Raw genomic sequence first — 19,555 nt, forward strand, 5'->3', positions numbered from 1 at the left:
CATTAACGAGATATTAATTTGAGACAGATCAGATGATGGGATTTTTTTTTTGAAAAGTTACATCCTATTACATCCTTTATTGACAATAGAAGGTTAAGTTTTCAAAAATCGATCGTATCTTTTGTCGATATACGTTTTATTCCGATAAGTCTTCTGATCTGAGATGACGTATTTTGCGCGAACGATCCGATACACAAGGATATCAAATATCCAAAATGTGAGGTCGCATATCTCAAAAGATAATCGAGAACTTTGAACGAACGATCATCCTTAATATCGGATGAAAAAAAACAAACGATAGAATTTTTATATATCAATATTGAAGATTGAAAATGTTACCTGTTCGATAAAATGAATTTTCTATCGATCGGACTTCAAAACTCTGCCGGGAATTAAGTTTTCTTTTTGTTTTTATCATAAAGAAAGGCAATTAAGAAAGGTAACATGACGTAATTTCATTGGACGCTTTAAGAAATATGCGAATATAGTCCTCTCTTTCGTTCTTTTCAAACGTAACGAATTCCTTATTAATCGACTCGTTCTGAAGGCAGATGAAAGGCTCTCCCAGCAACAATAATTAATTCTTGAGACGTCGAGGGGTAATTAAAGGACGACTCGCTTCGTCATTACACCCACACGTTAGCCTTTTCTTTCTTTGTATGCGGATGGTTACAGAGTGCTGGGATTAGCTATTAGGAAATTCTTTAGCGTCTCGTAGATCTATTCTTCTACCATTGAATATTATTAACTTCTACGATTTAACATGTAAGTTAAGGATAGAAAAAATTCGAGAAATAAACTATGAGAATATTAATTATTCTAGACAGCTACCATTTATTGTTTAGATATCTACACGATATTTCATTCTCTAAACGATGATTATAACTTTTATTATCAATTATTACCTTTGATTAATTATAGTGATATATTCAAAAGTCCTTTTGTAAATAGAATAAATTTTTAATTTTATCAAACGAAAATCTAAATCTCGCAAGAGCATAATTGGAATACAGAATATTATTTTATAAGAATAATTTGGTATTTGAATATCTTCGAATATGTTTTCAAACGTCTTAATCGTCTTCTCCAAACACAGTATAACGATATATTCATCCTCTTTGTTGCTCAATCGAGACACAACCATCTGTCTCTTTCTCTCTCAGGCTGGTAGTTTTTCAGCGACGCGTGCGTAAGTGTTAAGGCCGATTTGCATGTGATTATTGGTGGGCGTTCCGACGTACAAGATCGAGATCTTTATCGCGTTAGGGTAGCGTTAAGCTCGCACAGGATGATTACACGGGAATTAGCTATCGGGCTCTCTTGGCATTGGTCCAGGTGTTCACCTAGTTCCAACCAAACACGAAACGGAAGCGCGGATATTATCGAGCGATTTACACATAGCCTTCTTCGATTACACGTACGGTGAGTTTAACGTCACGCTTTGAAAAGGTTGCCCGTTCCTTTTCTTTTATTTTATATAACTTTTTTTATTTATTATTTTTCCTATCTAAATGGTACCCAGCTTCCTCGATGCAAAGGACAGCTTGACAATAATTACAAAGTGAAACTGTGATCGGAATACCTGTTAACATGATTTTAAACTATAATTTCTATGGAAATTATAACATTCTTTTTAAACTTGCACATTCGAGTAGTCGATTTGAGGTGAACGACGATATTACAGTTCGTAATCGTCAGGTAGCTATTTACGTTATTGTGCCGGTACTTGTAGCCGATAATGATCACGATTACGATAGCTGTTCTCCGTAAGGAGAGTCGGTAAAATCACTTTTATCATACGTATCGATCAACCAGAGGGCATAAATCATCTCGTAGATCCTTGTCTTCGGAAACTACTATGAAGACAAAGGATTACAACTTTATTATCGTTTCGTCGACAGCTTCTTCGGGTTTATGATTCGAGTCAAGTTTAGCAAGATAAAATAATAATAAATCAATATTCGGGGTGATATTAGGTCAGAATCGTGTTAGTTGACGCGTTACGAAGCTTTGAAAGCCTCGGGCTGTAATGTTGATTCGATCGAGCGAACAAGCACACGCACGTAAGAAAGTGAGATAGAGATAGAGGTTCGAGCAGGCGCATTTGCATAGACACGAGGATAGGATTCTGGCTTGTACTATTCGCGCCCATCAGCAATTAACGTTGAAAGATCGTACGATTTCTCAGAATCGATTTATGCGCTCGTCCAATGCTCGTTTAGAGATAAGATTTACGCTGTGGTACAAGGAAACGTCTCGTACATACCTTCATTCGTTATTTTCGTCTTAGAAAGCTCTCCTCGAGAATCGATTTCACTTCTGTATGTCGATTGGGTTAAATCTTCCCCAACCCCTGCCAGATGTAACATAAGTATCGAACGTTTTGCACGTTTATTTATTTTTAGTTAAAACGACTTTTGCTACCTATGATCAGTCATTATATGTTTGATCGTTTCTTCGGTTCAGCTTGGACGATTTAACGCTCGAATGTTATCATATTATAAATAATTCTCTGATCTGTAGAGACATGAGAAAATAAGAACTTATTATATGTCTGCATGAGACATTAGGATGTTTTTGAACATGCTCGTAGAAAGTTCAGGAAGTAGCTTAGAATCATTTGCATCGATATTTGCTCGTAATAATATTTTCTATTCTTGTGACAGGATCTCGATCGTTATTTGAAACAGTTTAAATCATTTTTCTCTTTGAGATAGAGTAGAGAATGTTGTTTATAGAACTGTACTCGATGAAATTTTCTAATAAGGAAATAAACTAGTCAGTAACATTCAATCATTATTTCTTTTATATATATATATATATATATATAAAATATATAAAATATTATATATATATATATACATATATATATAAAATAGATGGTTTAGATATTTGATTGAAAATCAAAAGTTTTACGTGAAATATTGATTAATGATTACTGTTTTCTTCTTCGTCGTAAGGTGGATAACGATCAGTTCATGCCGGTTTTGTAATTTCGCCGCGTGTATTAATTAACGTTATGTGGCCAACCGGTTAGGTACACTCATGTTGGTTGAAAGTTTACTTGCTACCGGCATGTTGAATTTAACCGTTGACGCTCCCTCGAGAAAGGAACAAGGAAGGAAACCTTCTGTTTTCTACCTTAAAAAACGAAATAACAAAAGGAAGTTCTTTAAACGACGAAGAAATTTAATAAAACGTAAAAGAATGTCGACTTTGATCGTAATAGCACCGATCTATATGTTCAGTCGATTTACCGAATATTTCGATTTTGTTTTTAAGTGGAAGATCAAGAGGATTCACGAAGAAGGAAAGGATCAGAAGGAACGAACATTTCACTCTTTTTGTCTGATTCGCGCGAGGAATGCAGTCAGGAACACGTCCGATGCATCGACGTGCATTCGCGCACGCGTAAGTTGAATCGGTGAGATAAAAAGAGTTTAGAAATTAGCGGAGTACATCGTCGTGAGTTGATTTCCTCGATCCAATGGGATCATTAAGAATCAATGACATTTTATAATCGAAATTTTCAAATATAATTTTCTACGAATTATTTGAGAGACTTCGAGTGACGAAGTTATCAAAGTAGATAACTTAGTTATCAAAAAAGAAAAAAGAAAAAAAAACAAGTTTTTAATACAATGTTTTACGAAAGATTAATATCATCTTGAATATGTTCGTTTGAAGTCATTAAGCTAATTCGTTCTTGAAACGAATATTTCGTTGGAAGGCAGTGGGAAGTGTAATACTTTTTTTTATTTATTTGTAATAAAATCGATTCGAAGGGGTGTATCTACATCCGATGGCGTTTTACTCGTTCGACTCGACCGACTGACTTGCCGGCAGAGTCATCTCCTCGATACTGTGTCGACCGTAAAGTATTTCGATTTAAAAGTCAATCGGCGTGCCTCTGGCGGAACCAGTTTTCAGGAATGGCAGAGATTGAGGTGGGGTAAAGAGTTGGTCGTGTTTCAGAAGAGACGTGAGACGTGAACGAAGCACGAGCGTAGAAAAATAAGGAGCTACCGTTCATGGGAACTTTTATGAATGAGAAGAGACCTTAGTATGGCATATAAAATGAATTGATGCTATCCACGAAAGATCGAGAGAAGATCAAAACGCGTATATTGACGTATTATTGTTTAGACGAGCCGTTTATATACAATAAATGGATTTGTAACTAATCATACTATAAGAGAATTTGTTGAATTTATAATTTATTTATGAGATAAATATAGACATAATGTATCGCAGTCATCGACGCGAAGGGAAATACGAGGAATTTAATGTCGACATAAATTCAACTCGTCGACCGTGCGAACGTCACTTAATCCGTAGCTTACGGCAGGGAAGTAACGTCTCGCGATTACGGAACGGTGACTTAAGTTTCCGATTTATATTGCCGTCAACTATGTATCTTGTACTGATATTTCTCCTCCCCAGAATTTATATATATATATATATATATATTATTTTTTCTTTTTTTTTTCGTATTTTCTACTCATCAGCAATAGTCAATTTATCGATCAATAACCTTATATATTGGTTATAAAAACAATACTTACTATATATCAGGTCGATCGAAATAATTTCATGCAATTTTATCAGGAGTAGGTACCTTAAAAACGAAACCTTAATAACGACAAAAAAGCAGCTTATGAGAGAGAAAGGTGCATGTAATCTGTGCGCGGGTGCAACGGCGCATCAAATTTCATCGAATTAGTAGCCAAAGGCGTAGAATCGTGATTATGGTATGCGTGCACGGGTGCACGCTCGATAAATCCGATTTAATGCGATGAAATGAAATCGCAGGGAAGTCTCAAGGAAAGTGGTCCATCCAAAGGAAGATTACCAAAGGAGTTTTATGATGATCGTTTGAGGACAAACGTCCATTCGCTTTGAAATATATGTTGGTTGTCTCACAAATCTGTTGATCTTGTGGATCGGCCGATCTACTTGAAGTATCGATCGATACGTTTGCAACCGCCTACTTTAAGGCTATTACTTTCCCACGAGGCGTATTTCATGCTTCGAATAGTCGGTTGGTAACGATAACACGAAGCTGTTCGAATTGCCTCGAAATCCTCGGGTAGTAATCTCTTACTCTCTCGAAGAAAATTTATGGACTCGAATTGTCTCGCACGACGGAAACATATGTTTTACGCGAACGCGAGATAATTGGTGATACCTGGTAGCATACCATTTGTTCTTTACGGATCGTTTTACAAACGATCAAACGAGTAACGAGTCTATCTATCGTAGGTTCTCGATAGTTCGTGGCTAACTAAAAGCACGGAGGATGAAGATATTAACTGGAGGCTGTCGTACCTCAGAGAACTCTATTTAGCGATTAGTATCGGTTTCTTGTATAATTGCTTGAAAGTGAAATTGAACTAGAATTATGCTGCTTTCTTATCTGATAACTTTTACAATCAATAATATAAATTAGTATCATTATTTAATTCTGACGTTTTACGATCAGGTCAAGGTAGAAATCAATATAATTATTCAATAATTAATATTGTCTTCGACCTCATCGAATAAAATTCGATGTATTCCAATATGATCTTCAAATTCGCACAGTTGAGATCCATTGTATCGAAGACGAATCACAAGGAAGTAGTCGAAAGTGGGTCGAAATCGATTAATAAATCGATTGTTAATATGATAGATTCGACGATTTCTTCGAGATATATATAATCCGTAAGCCGTGTTATGCTCGATATAAATTCTCCTGCGGCTCTTGGGGATTTAGTTCTGGCCGTGACAGGAGTATACCGATGAGGATGAGCAAGAGCAAAGACCGTCCGTACAAAATCGCTGGCCATCAAGAAGGATCTAATTACAGGGCACTGCCTCCTGCCGTAATTAATCGGTACGACCCGGAAGATTTATGCTACACTTGTGCAGAAGGGTCTTTCTCCTCTTGTTCAGAGCATGGTGTTTGAGTTTCTTTGGTTACCTCAATCTTTAGATCGATATATATATATATATTTTTTTTTTTTTTGTACTTTTCGATAAAGTTTCTATTTAAGGATAAATAAAATTTTCGATAAAATTAATATTTCATATTTCGTTTGAACAAGACAACCCATTGATTTAAAAGGGTCAAAGATTCTCATGAATCGTCAAGATGACGTTTGAACGGATAGTTTAGAGCTTGGAATCCTTCGAGAAGAGACAACCGGTCTAACTGCGCGACCATCCAAGAGAGAAACAATGAGCTTCCGGTAGAGCTTTGCGCTGTGAAACGAGCGACAATACCCTCATTGTCTCGCGTCGGCTGTATAAAGATGCAAGAGTTTCCTACGAGTATCGTAGCCTGTTAAGACTTTGCAACTCAACTAAATGCAGGCATGATCCTGGTCCACGGTACCACTTCATGATCGCCAGGAATAATTTGTTCGCTCCTGAACGTCGACCCCGAAGCCACATTCCTTTCTAAGAGAGAAGCGAACTACGAGGGCCTCGTGGTGGTAAATGTTAACTCGTTTAAAAGGAAAGGAGAACTATTTTTCTTGAAAAAAAAAAAAAAGAAGAAAAGAAAAAAACAAGAAGAAAAAAGTAAAAGAAATAAATAAAAAAGCACGAAATATAATCAACTGACTTCGCATTTTACATTTCGATGGATATCGTGAAACTAGTTTTGAAATTTTATCGTTCCATCGATAAAGTCTTATGTTGTATGATATCTCAGATTAAAATGCGATAGCCTTTATTCCTGCAGTAACAAAATTGAAATTCCCTGGCACGCGATATGAATGCCTAACCAGGAATTTAAAGATCGATATCAGTATCGATTATGGTCCCTTTAGTTTTCCTTTCCATTTATTATTCCCACTGTCCCATCGATCGTAAATCATGTTGTTTTTAGTATCGGTGACATTTTACGCCTCCACCGGAGACAAGTCGTCATATCGTCGTACCGTCAACCCTCGCGATTCACTCGCCAAATGAAAAGGAAATCGTATGTGAGATAGGCAAGAGATCACGATCGAAGACACGGTTGACGTTCGAGGTGCTTTAAAAGCACGCCCGGTTAGTCGTAAAACGATCTTAAATGTTGATCTTCCATGATTTATAGAGATCGTAATTCATAGCCCTTTGTGAAGAGTGTTTTAATGTGACGCAAGATCTACGTCTTCAAAGTTCAAAAGGTTAGAAATTCTTTGAGATATCCAGCGAGTCTCTCTAAGCTGACCGTATGCCAAAAGAGAAAGCAGACGAACATTTCGCAGGATTTCCTTTTACGTTCGTCTTCGTTTTCTTTTTTTTTCTTTTTTTTTCTTTTTTTCTCATGGACACATTCGCATTTTTAAATATATACCTTTACTCACTTGGTTACCTTGATTATTCCACGGAACGACTGTAAAGTAAATTTCATAACCATTTATTAAATCTCATGATCGCTCTCCTTGTCGATACATCGATGATATGCATTCTCTGCAATCGTAACGAGCTTCGAGAGAAAATTCTCTGTATAGAAGCAAAGGTTCAGGGACGAGCGATGACATCCGATGATTGCAATAATTCATACGCGATTGGTTAAATAAGCGAGACAGGTGAGCACGATTATGCGAAGTTAAGTGGCAAAAGCAGGGAGATATGAACGTTCGAGCGTAAAAGAGACACGAGAATGGAGAATCGTTGAGTCGAGATTTTAATAATGTCTCTTCATAAATCAACTTCAACGATGTCATGTTTCGTAAAAAAAAAAGGGCGAACGTAGAGTGGAGTCCATGGGTTGGATCTCGACATGATTTTTTTTTTTTTTTTTTTTTTTTTTTTATCAATCGGAACTCGTAACTCGTAACTCGTAACTCGAATTTCACAATTGTTTAAAATGTACAGAATATTCCTATTAGTACCATTCGTCGTATTTATTTGTACGTAATAAAATACATACAAAAAGAATAATAAAAAGAATCATTCTTTACTATTAATTTTCTCAAGTAGTATTAACGAGTACTCACGTAACATTTATATTGCATACCAGTTAAAAGAAAAATCCAAACGGTGTAATAACTCGGGCAATCTCGTTAATCAAGGACTAGAAATAATTATCCAGTTATCAAAGAATTGATACTGAATCTTTGACTTTCGTTTCTTAATGGCAGTAGCAGGTCAATGATAAAAAAAGATAGATATATATATATATATATAGAGAGAGAGAAAGAGAGAGAGGGAGAGAGAGTCGATAGCCGAGATCGAATCGGTAAAGAAAAAATAAGACTTTTGCCCTTGGTGATCCAGTGAAGTGAAAGCAAGTGTGGTAAGTACATAGATATCTATATATAATATGGCAGGTCTCGAGTTGGGCTCGGCTTTGGTACTCGCGGAACACTTAAAGGGAGATTATAGGAAAGGGGCCCAAAAGGGGCGTCAGAGCGCGCATTTCTTCGCGTACGCACGACGCCGTCATTATCGCCCACGCGCGCTAACTGTACGCGCAATTGAATATCCCTTAGCTGAGGCCTCTCTACGCTTTATACATACGTATACTTACTCATGACAATGTGAGAGGCCTACGCCCACGCACCTGCGCCTGCTACGTGACTTCTCTTCGCTCTTTTATCATTTACCGGACGAGGATTAATTTAAATGCCGCGATGAAATTACCTCGGTGATTTTATCCTATGATTTTTCTTTTTTTTTTCTGGTGATACCGCGTCAAAGTGCCATACGTCCGTTTCATTGGAAAGATTACCTTCGTCGATCTCTTTTTCGTAGAAAAAATTCGAAGGAATAATTGGTATGATTATTTCAATCTTAATCTATCAGGATCGAATTTTAAATCTTTTTTTTTCTTTTTTTTTTTTTCTTTTTTTTTTAATTTTGTTATCGGATTCTCAGTTAAAACTTCTTCTTTAAACACGTTATCATTCGTGGATCATAAACAATGTATCGAGTTAACTCAAACAGGATTAAAGTAGTAGCATCTAAAAGTCTCCTTTCGTAAATATCGTAGGTGGATGAGAAAAGATCTAGGAAAGACGTGGGTGGATCTGGTATTATGGATCTGACGCCATAACGAAACGACTTTGAACGTGAAAAACAAAATATCAGTTGCAAAAGAGAGGAAGATCGAATAAAATCGGCGTAGGAGTTACCGGTCATCGGCGTCAAAGGTCATTGCGCTTGCATGATCTTTTTTTAGAAATCAGAAACGATAGGTTCGCGCCGAAGATAAAGGTCATTGTACGATTTAAATCTAATTCGCGTTATAAGAAAAGGAAAAAAAAGAAAAAAAAAAGAAAAAAAAAAAAAAAAGAAAAAAAAAATTTCAAGTCTAATTAGCCTCGTTTTACTTCATACTACGTTTTAATTCATAGCGAGGATCATTTGCATAACCGATCATCGCGCATAGCGAGCTTTCTTACAGCATGATTCATGTCTGTTCTACGTTCTGGAAAACAATGGTGACCTCTGATCGGCAAAGTGCCATTAATTGAGAATAACATGTCGTCATGGACGTCTGGTAAGGTGCTAGTCTTATTCTTTCTTCCTACGAGTATACGTTAACGACTCTGAGGATCTATCTGGGGGCGATTCGTTCCAATGAATGATTTCATTCATTGCGCCTTACGAAATTCCAAAGGTCGATTATGTTAAGATTGTGTTATTTCAATTCGATAAAAATAATAATTTTCATTTATTACTCTGACTCGACACTTCACAATATGACATCTCATTCCTGATTTCTTTCGTAATTAAGTTAAAATATTTACTATTTAATTTAAAATAGCTTATTCAGAATGCCCATTCGAATCGATTTTACGGTGTGAATTGTGAAAGGAAAAACTTTTTTCGTAGAAGGCATTGAACGTGTTGCTCCGTTAGATGATTCTCGATTTTCCCTTCTCCTTCTATATAGCATCAGTGAGACCATATTGGTGATAGTTAATTCATGATATCGAAGCGTTTAATAACTCGCGTTATTGTCGATGTGTTCGGCGAAGTCACGCCTTTAAATTGCGTTTGTCCTCGGTATCGGACTCTCTCTTTCTCTTTCTCTTTCTCTCTTTTTCTCTCTTTCTCTCTTTTGATATTCCAGCATTGTCCTGCGGCGAGATAAGATAGCAGATTTTGATTATAGCCGTATGTGGTTGATTCACGCCTGCCTTCTCAGGGTCATTGACAGTTGTTCCTTCATAAAGCTTCAAAATATCACTGCGGCATCTCCGTTCGCAATTCCGCGTAAGGCAATCGCGATCGCGATTACAAAATTTATATCGTCCGCGCGACAAGGATCTCGTTAACATGGACCAAAGGTTAGCTCGTACGTTCTTTGGATGCTGCTGTAAGCAACGTAAGATTGTATTCGTAGAATGGAACTTACAATACTTGCATGTTCTGTTTATAATAATTTTTTAAAAAAGATCTCAAGTACAAGCCGCGTATTTTATATTCCGATTTTCCTACATTGAATGACGTCATTGTTTATATAATACGATGGATAGTGTCCATGATTTTTCTCTCTCTCTTTCTTTCTCTTTCTGAAAAGACAAAAATATTTTTCTTCAGTAATATTACTCATGGTAGTCGAAAGCTCAAAGATTTACCGTCGAAAATAAAGTTGTATCTTCGTGGCAGGGAATGCATAATGCGTATTCATTTTAAAATTTTAAATTTGACATGAGCGTTCAATTAAACTTACAACTTTGTTTCCTGTTGTTTTCTCGATGATAAAAAGAATGCCGATTTATCTCGCGTATTCGTATTCGCAAATTCTTATACTTATGCATAATGCAACGACCGGATTGAACGAGATGTCACGGATAATCTTCTCTTTTCGAGGAAAAAAAAAAAAAAAAAAAAAAAAGAGAACAAGTTTGAACAAAAATGTTGGAGTTAGTGTCTATCATAAGACGTATTTATTTATATTGGATTAATTCAAGCTTTTCGATTTTTTTGTTTTTGCCTTTCAGATCATTCAATTATTTAAGAATAATTAATATAAACTCGTTCGTTGTTTTATATATCAGGATACGAGAAGATTGATAATATCATTGGATAGTGTCATAGAGAATAAAATAAATGAGAAATAAAAGAAAATAAAGAGACGTTCCTGAAGCGAAGGCGTGTGTCTCTACGATGCGACGCGCGGATGCGAGCATTATTATACAGCGACAAGTGAATAATTTTACGGTAAACCTTGCTATAAATTAGTCGGTCCCCTCGTCGTTGTTGTCGGCTCTCATCTGCATGGCGCCGCGTCTTGCATAACATATAAATTCGCAAGCGGCGATATTCTCAACAGTTTTTTTTTCTCTCTCTTTCTCTGTCTCTTTTTCTCTTTCTGTCTTCTTACGTTTTTAAATTCCAAGATCGATCGTCGGACGTAAAACCGATAATAAAACTCGTATAAAAGGATGCAGATCGTAACGTTCGACAGACGTCGAGCTTGAAGTTTCCTATCCTTCATCGATAGTTTAGAGAAGAATAAAGAAGGAGAAAAAAAATTTGTGCGGTTTTCTTCGTAATAAAAACGATTCTATTATCCCGAGATAAAAAGTAAGTAAGGAAATATTTTACATCGAATAGGTAATTTCTAAATAGAATGCGTTGATATTTTAATCGACCGACGTAGAAACTAAACGGGATCGATCGTGATCGTATTTAACCGGTTTTAGATCCCAAGGGCAAACTCGATAATGAAGGAACACTTCCGATCATCTAAACATACGTAACTTCCTGTTATTAATCGTTAGATCAAGAATTTATGACTTTTTATATTTGCTACTATCTTTTTTAATTAGACCTTTTACGCAATGACTAATGTATTTTAAATTGATCTTTATACATTTTATTTTTAATTTAAAATTTAAAACAAACGTATTATATGTGAATTTTTTTTATTAAGTTTATAACTTGCTAAAGAGTTTGTACAACAATGATCTACGTGATCGTAAAAATTACGGATTAAATTGGTTAAAATTATAAATGGTTAAATACGTTTCATTGGATCATTCAAAGTTATCATTGTAAGAATTGAGATAGTTTAAATGTTATACGTTTAAGAACTTGCTTGTTCGAGCTGGCATCTGTTAAGCTGGAACGTCTATCGTTCGATGGAACGGTACCGCCGATTTAGAAATCTACTGAAGCAAGGAGTTCACACGTTCAGGCTAATCGGACGCGCGCGCGTGCTTCGAGCGACATGGTAGGTGCTAATTAGTCATTCCGTGGAAGAAACCTCGAAACGTGCAGCGCCTTATTTCAAACTCGGTAGTCCTCGGTAGTGACCATTAGTCGTGTGGAAAGGTGCAGCTGATAAAAATTCCTTAGAGATGACAAACCGATGACGATGCTTCTGGGAGTTAGTTTTATTCTTCCTCTTTTTATTCTTCATCTTCCGTGTACTGGTTGGTTAATCCTCGATTCTCGAGGGGAACGAAGATTCGTCCCGCACGCGATATTACGTGAGCTACCAAGCACAAAATTTTTCTTTCTTACGTCTACTTACGTCTGCGGTTTCGCGGGTAGTTTCTGTCTCCGTTTTTTTTTTTTTTATTTTTTAACACGTACCGAGTTCCAACGTAAACGACAATCAACATCGTTAAGAAGAAAAAAAAGAAGAAAAAAAGAAAAAGAAAAAAAAAAAGAAAAAAGAAAGAAAGAAAACAGACCTTTAACCAATTCTCTTTTTCGAAGATTTTCCTTCTTTGTTATCCTCGTTGCTGTCAGTTTGACACATGTCTTAAACATTTCTCATAAAACAGGTTCTTAACGACTGTCCTCGTAGTAATTTGCATAGAATCGAATAAAGGCTAGATGTCCCGTTAGAAAAGTTTCTCAAGGTTATTATATAGATACAATATCGTATGTACATGTATAGAGTACTATTTCGTGAGACAAGTTTTTCTACTTCGGTTATACAGATAAAAGTAATTTAACGTCTAACTTGTTAAAGAATTTTCCAACACCTTCGAGAGTGGACGATTGCGATCTGGTTCGATAGGAAGGCGCTAACACGTTCACACGAGGGCGTATCGATAGTGACACGTTCGATTACTTTGACCAACCCGTCCACTTGCATTCTCCATACTCGAGGTAAGTGTACTTCGCAAGGTCGTTTTTTCGTAGACCAACTTAAATTCTTATTGGTTGTTATTGAAGTGGATGTACATAAGGTATATACGTAAATTTACGAACTTAATCAAGCTAGTCGTAAAATTTATGACTAGATTAATAATAACTTTGCTAAATAGTCGTTGGTAAGAGTGAACGTATCCACGTACTTGTTTTAAGAAGGAATAAAATCTTTTATGGCAGATGATTAATCGATAACGTGTCATTAACGTTGCTACTAGGTGTCGAAAAACTTGGACGATGATAATAAGAAAAGATCAATGTTCGCGGAAGATAATACGGTAATGATAGACCATGCCATAATTTATTAGGATCAACCTTCTCTCGACGTACGTTAGATCGTAACAGTAAATTCCAATTTGGATCGATTGCTTGAAAGATATTTTTCCTTTTAATAGCGATCGTGATCGTTCGGAAATCGGCTCGTGTGCCGTTATCGTGCTCCTTACGTGACACGAATAGTGTCGTTCAAACGAATTCATTGTCAGCTGAATATCATTTTTGAATATTGGAAAATATATGGAAAAGAATTTATCGTCATTCACTTTCTCTTTTTATTCGATGATGTAAAATAATTCTTATCGAATTCATCGCAATCATGATCGTAGTATTATTAAAGACCGATAACTCTCGATAACTATACCAGTAGTTTCGTTCTTCACGGAAGTAACTACGGAATAGTGGACCTTCTGCACTCGAACCTCGTTAAATCGTTTCGCGAACGATTCGTGCCGTTCGACAGGCGAGAATTATCATTCTAACCGGCGGTTAGGTTAGCGTGTGTTACTGGCAAACGTAGGTTCAGGGAACTTGCATGGTAGCGACTGTAAACTTACAGTAGGTAGGTTAAAAGCATCGTTTAGATATATTGAAAAAGTTCATGTAATTCACCGACGTTAACAGATCAATTTAGTATGACTATCGTCAAATGTCCTAGTTAACTTCTAGGAATTATCGCTACTTAACGTGCTTCTAAGTTAACTTGAATGAGTTTCTATTTAAACAAAAATTTCATTGATTTATATAAATAGTAAATAAAAATTGCACATTCAAAATACTTTGTTACAAAATTCTGTCACATTTGTTTTGGCTTAGTGATTCTCAAGAGTCAATTCATCTAATAAGCTATGACATTTAGAATATTAGGTTTATTCCTTTCTCTCTTTCTCTCTCTCTCTCTCTCTTTATTTGAATTATGAATGTACCCTAAATGAACGTGCGCAGGCGCAACCTTCCTGTTTCGTACGTCGAACCGGGTAGTGAGAGAACAAACGATGACGAACGACTCTCCTGGCCATTCTTAAAACATACGAAATTTATCGTCCTACACGTCCATCCGTTCATATTATAGCTTCTCTCAAGTCTGCCAAGAGAAAGATGCTCCCATGAGCAAAAATTCCTTTTTCTTACTCGTGTCGTATTGTATGCAGATTCTCTAGTCTAGGATAATCCTTCCTTCTCTAGAAGTAATAAATCTATTTTTACTGGCACGTTAAATACATCTCGCGTTTGTAGTTAAGCCTAGATATTAAACGATTAACGATATAAGTTATTATAAGATATTCTCGAGTTTCATTGATGAGAAAGATTATCCAATAGAATTTCAAGGATTTACTTACGAAAAATAATGTGAAATTTATCGAACAAGAAGTTGCGAAAAGATAACAACGAAGAGTAATGTCCCATCTTAAAGTTATTCGTAGGTGTGGTCGATCAATGAAAAATGATCCTTCGATCTCTCGCACGAGGCAATCCTTTTTCAATAGATATATCCTTTAAATAATCTATTCTCTATCTTCATCGTAGATCTCTAAGTTATGTAAATAAGACTTAGAAATGTTTATCATAGTTTATTCGTAAAATATACTATCGTATATATACATCACGAAACGTTTAAGTATTGGATATTCCGTCATGATTAGTCTCAATGAGGCAATAGATCGATCTAAACTGATTAGAGGAGAATGATAGTAGGAAGATTTGAGAACCCCTGTATGGTAGGAATCTGACGGTAAATTACGAGCTGCACGAGTCTATCTACGCAGGATGTCCAAGCTGCGCAGGTGGTCGAGTCGAACGTCTAAGAGAGAGAGAGAGAAAGAGAGAGAAAGAGAGAGAGAGACGTACGACGAAGAAATTACGAGAGACAATCGATTCCTTTTTATCCGGGCCATTGATAAAGGACCTCGTGCTATTATGGAGAGGAAAGATAAAAGGACGAGATGAATGCGCTGTAGGGTGATTCATTTTACTGGAAATATATGGATAATGTATATAAAAGACGGAGACGTTTATAAAATACATACATACAGGAATTATTGTACATACGCGTGTTCCGTTTGGTAATTATTTATTAAAAAGTATATAACGTTCTCTCATTTCTCGTACAAAAATTTCACGATGGAAGACATCTCATTAGTTTTCACGATTTCGTCGATTTCTTTTGGAATCGTATGACGCCATATGCCAGACTTTTGCAGTTAATTTGGATTTTTTATTATATATATTTTTTTTTCCTTTTTCTTTCTTTTTTTTCTTTTTTCTTTTTTCATACCTCCGAAAATGACATCTACGGTATAATTTTATTGCCGGTAACGAAGTGAAAGCTGTTCGAGCTCTCGCGTCATTTTAACGATCGATAAATAAACAAATCGTTGGACGATGAAGGAAAATGGATCCAGTTTTAATCTAAATCAAAGTTTTGCACTTTAGATTACGAACCGGCCTTGGCGAATAGAGTCGCTGCTTTCCCGTTTCGTAAGCGAAGCTCGAGAGAAAATTGTGTGGGACGTTTTTATTCTGCAGTCATTAAGACTAATTGATGAATAGTTCCACGATTTCCTTGACAATTACGTTATCTTCGTTTTCTAATATATCGAAGTAGTTCGATCGGAGGTTGAAACAAAGGAGCGAGAGGAAATATATATTTGAATTAATTTATTACGTGATTTATTACGTTTTTTAACGATTTTCAAATCGGATGACAATGTCTTGATAGGATGTATTTCCTTTCGAACGTTAAAGATATTTATCGCAATTAATATTGAACATACATACGTCGAGTTAAGTTCACGCAATGAAATATAATCAATTTCAAATCGTCTTATAATATCTCTCGCCTTATTTCTTAGTAATCATTACATCGCTAATGATTTTTTATATCTCTTTCGTGGAACCAACGATCGATTCACGATCGTTGACGAGTGGACGTGGCATAAGTTGCAACTCGGATCGCATACGTCGAATGGTTTTATGCAAATCCATACGAGTTAAGAGTTACGAAAGCCGAGGACGTTGGGCTAAAAAGAGAAAATAGTAAGGCCCGTTCGATTGCGTGTTCCAGAAAATACACAACTTGTTTTTGAATTTGTCTTTTAACCACGATGATATCTTCTTTTTTGATATTTTTCAATTTTTATTATTATCCTTTATTTCTCTCTGTTTGTCTTCGATCGTTCGACAAATAAAATGTCTTCGTCAATTCCAATTTCATACGATGACTCCTCGTGGTCATTATGCTAATATCTAATTAACCTTTCGAAATGTTTGCTTGTTAAAGAGTATCACCACCGACAAGCCACTCATTTTAAGGTGTTAATGACCATTCTCGCCTTAATTGACACCTTACGATTATACGCATTAGTTGATATTTTCATTTTTATTATTGGAATACATGTCAGATTTCACGCTCGACTCTTATCTGTTTTTAAAAAAGATTAAAAATTTCTATCGAAGTCGTAAGATTTGAATGTTCTTTCTTTTTTTCTTTTTTCTTTTTCCTTTTCTTGAAGAGCAATATAATGTTTCGAATTGAAATTAATTTGAAAATAAACGTCGTGATCGGTTATTATCGCGAGTTAAATTGAGTGCAAATGCATTAAGCGTTTCAAGTAGTTTCATTTAGCGATACCAAAGGCAGACGATCTTCTTAAGTGCTTAGCTTAAAATAAACCTTCCCTGTTTGAGAGTTTGGTATAAACGTAAGTTCACATAATCTGTATCTTATTAAGAAAATTATGAAAATGATTATGTTGTTAGGATATTCAAATTATCTCATTGAAAATGTGCAATATACGAATATGAAAGTATCACCAATGCAACGAGCCAAAGATTATACTGGAATACTAGTGAATCCTTGTTGCGTTTGATTTACCGTTTAATAGTTTTCAGAAGCAACCGAGCATAGCCTCTTTAAAGTTAACGAGCTTACAAATAGCACAGGGCCTAGTAGTAAACATGCAAAATTTTATTAACCATAAAGTCATACTTCTTTGAATCATCCTTTAGAATAGATTGAACTAGTTTAACATTAACTATAAGGATTTTGCCAATGGTCTTTATTTGATTATTTTAAAATTTACATTAATCTTCTTTAGAAACTTTGCCCTAAATTCGATTCTAAATTTGTTACTAAAACTTCCTCGTAAGCAAACATTAGAATTTGTGTTGAAACGTATGTGTTCAACAAAGTTGTTACACCACTGATCATAAATTATAGTAGTGTAGCGTTGAACTAGCGATCGTTTTCATTGACTGAAGCGATGTGAGTATATCAGATGGGAGCGGAGCCATTGCACTCGTTTGCGAAGAGACGCATCGTCAGACATTCTCCGTCTCATACGCTCTTATAGAGTATATGTGAGTCGCGTAGGAATAAGAGAGCTTTCGATATGCCAGTGCAGCATAGGATCACGCACGTACCCTACGTACGTTCGAACAAAAATAGAAATAACACGGTGCTTAGCATGAGAGAGCATGTCTGCTGTGTACGCGGTGAGATTATCGATACCTGACAGCTGACCCCGTGAGGTCAGCACGAGTAGGCGAGGCCTCCGATGGTGAAACGGAAAAGGAAGTCGTGACTCTCTTGGTTCCTTCCTTCTACCATTTTATTCTTCTTGTCTCGACTAAGAAGATCGCTTTGAATCGATTGTTTTCTTCATTCTACGATGACGCACACGAAAGACAAACTTTTATCGTCTTTTACATTCTTTTAACATTTTTCTTTTTCTTTTTCATTTTTTTTTTTTTCTTTTCTTTTTTTACTTCGTAACAAAGAAATTATTCTCTCGATTACGATCCCACGTTCCAAAAATTCATAAACATATTAAAATCCTATAAACTCTATTTATAAAATTGAATTTTCACGAATATCATTGTGTAAGAAGATAATATTTTCTTTAATTTCATTTCGGGTTTATTCAATTCTTTCGATTCGATTTCCGACCTCTATGATTTATTATGACATAAATCCAACAATGGATCCCATTCAAATCTTACAATTAAAGTCGAACAAAGGGTTTGGATTCTGAATGATTGTTCAACGGCTAGTCGTGTGTCTAGGATTGTTCGAACAAAACGCGCAGTCAGGTAGCGCAGGTAGGTATTATAGTGAATGTTACGTGTGAATACGAATCAATTTGCACGGTATTCGATTATGCTTTGATAGAAGTAGAAAGTCTATTGAATAGATACTTACTAAGATATAGATTTTCTTCATCTTTGATATAAATCTACGTACTTACATGCTCTCATTCATCCGATAGGACAATACAATTGTACATTGTGTTGACATTAAATGATAATCCTCAATCAACAGATCAACCTCAATAATTCGTCGATAAGAAAGCGTTAATCAAAGTTGTACTATATTTAAAAGGTAAAACCTGTGACCGAATCTAAGAGGATTAAATCGATAATAAGAGTATTCGTTGACTTGACATTTTTTTGCCGGCACCTGTCAAAAGATCAAGCAGGTTCAATCAGGTGTAATCCAGGAACAGTATCCAACTTGCCATTAAAACGACGGACGTGTTCGCGTTGACATAAGAAACCATTCACGTTGGACAGAGACATCGTTAATCTTACTCGAATGGTACGTGGACTTCCAGAAACGAGAGGGTCCAACATCTTAGGGTCTTCTGGAAGCGGCCAGAGTGGCGACTCAAGAAAACCATTAGAAACGATAACTAGGTCTTCCCCTTTTCGATTGGGATCTACTACATTCCGTAAGAATGTTACATATCCTTCTCTTGGAATAACCTGAACGGAACACACAGGTGCACTGGGATCTTTTTACTCGCCTAACAAGTTTTCAAAGCTTGCTGTAGATTCCGGAATCGCTGGTCCAGATTCTGAAGCACGAGTTGAGTCATTATCTCGAACTAAAGAATGTACAATTCGTGATACATCTCTCTCTCTCTCTCTCTCTCTCTCTCTCTCTCTCTCTCTCTCTTTCTTTCTCTCTCTGATGTAACAGATACAAATGTTGCTCATATATCTAATGTACTATCTAGAAACGATTTGAGAAAATCCAGAGGCTCAGAGAGAACAGGAATATATGCCGCTTTCAACGGGGTTATAATATTCGTTCTTAAAAAGATGGTAACTGAAATGATTCGTCGCACGTAATTCGTCAGTTTTAAGGAGCCTTCTTATGGTCTCGTATTCCTCACTGCTTCTG

The 19,555-nt window shown here is 36.0% G+C and overlaps 1 protein-coding gene and 1 long non-coding RNA gene across 2 annotated transcripts in view; one reads left to right on the plus strand and one right to left on the minus strand.

Moving 5' to 3' along the window:
* The window catches only part of LOC118441524 (uncharacterized), a 68,662-nt gene that overhangs the window by 4,933 nt on the left and 44,174 nt on the right, over positions 1-19,555 (minus strand). The gene's annotated exons all lie outside the window — the stretch shown is intronic.
* Positions 11,404-19,555, plus strand: part of LOC118441526 (uncharacterized) — a 36,942-nt gene continuing 28,790 nt past the window's right edge. The window contains exons 1-2 of the long non-coding RNA XR_004838133.2: positions 11,404-11,514; positions 12,914-13,053. This is a non-coding gene — a long non-coding RNA (uncharacterized LOC118441526). The remainder of the gene's footprint in view (positions 11,515-12,913; positions 13,054-19,555) is intronic.

Source organism: Vespa mandarinia, chromosome 11 (genome assembly GCF_050613455.1).
Source record: "Vespa mandarinia isolate Hongniang chromosome 11, ASM5061345v1, whole genome shotgun sequence".
Taxonomy (NCBI): Eukaryota; Metazoa; Arthropoda; class Insecta; order Hymenoptera; family Vespidae; genus Vespa; species Vespa mandarinia.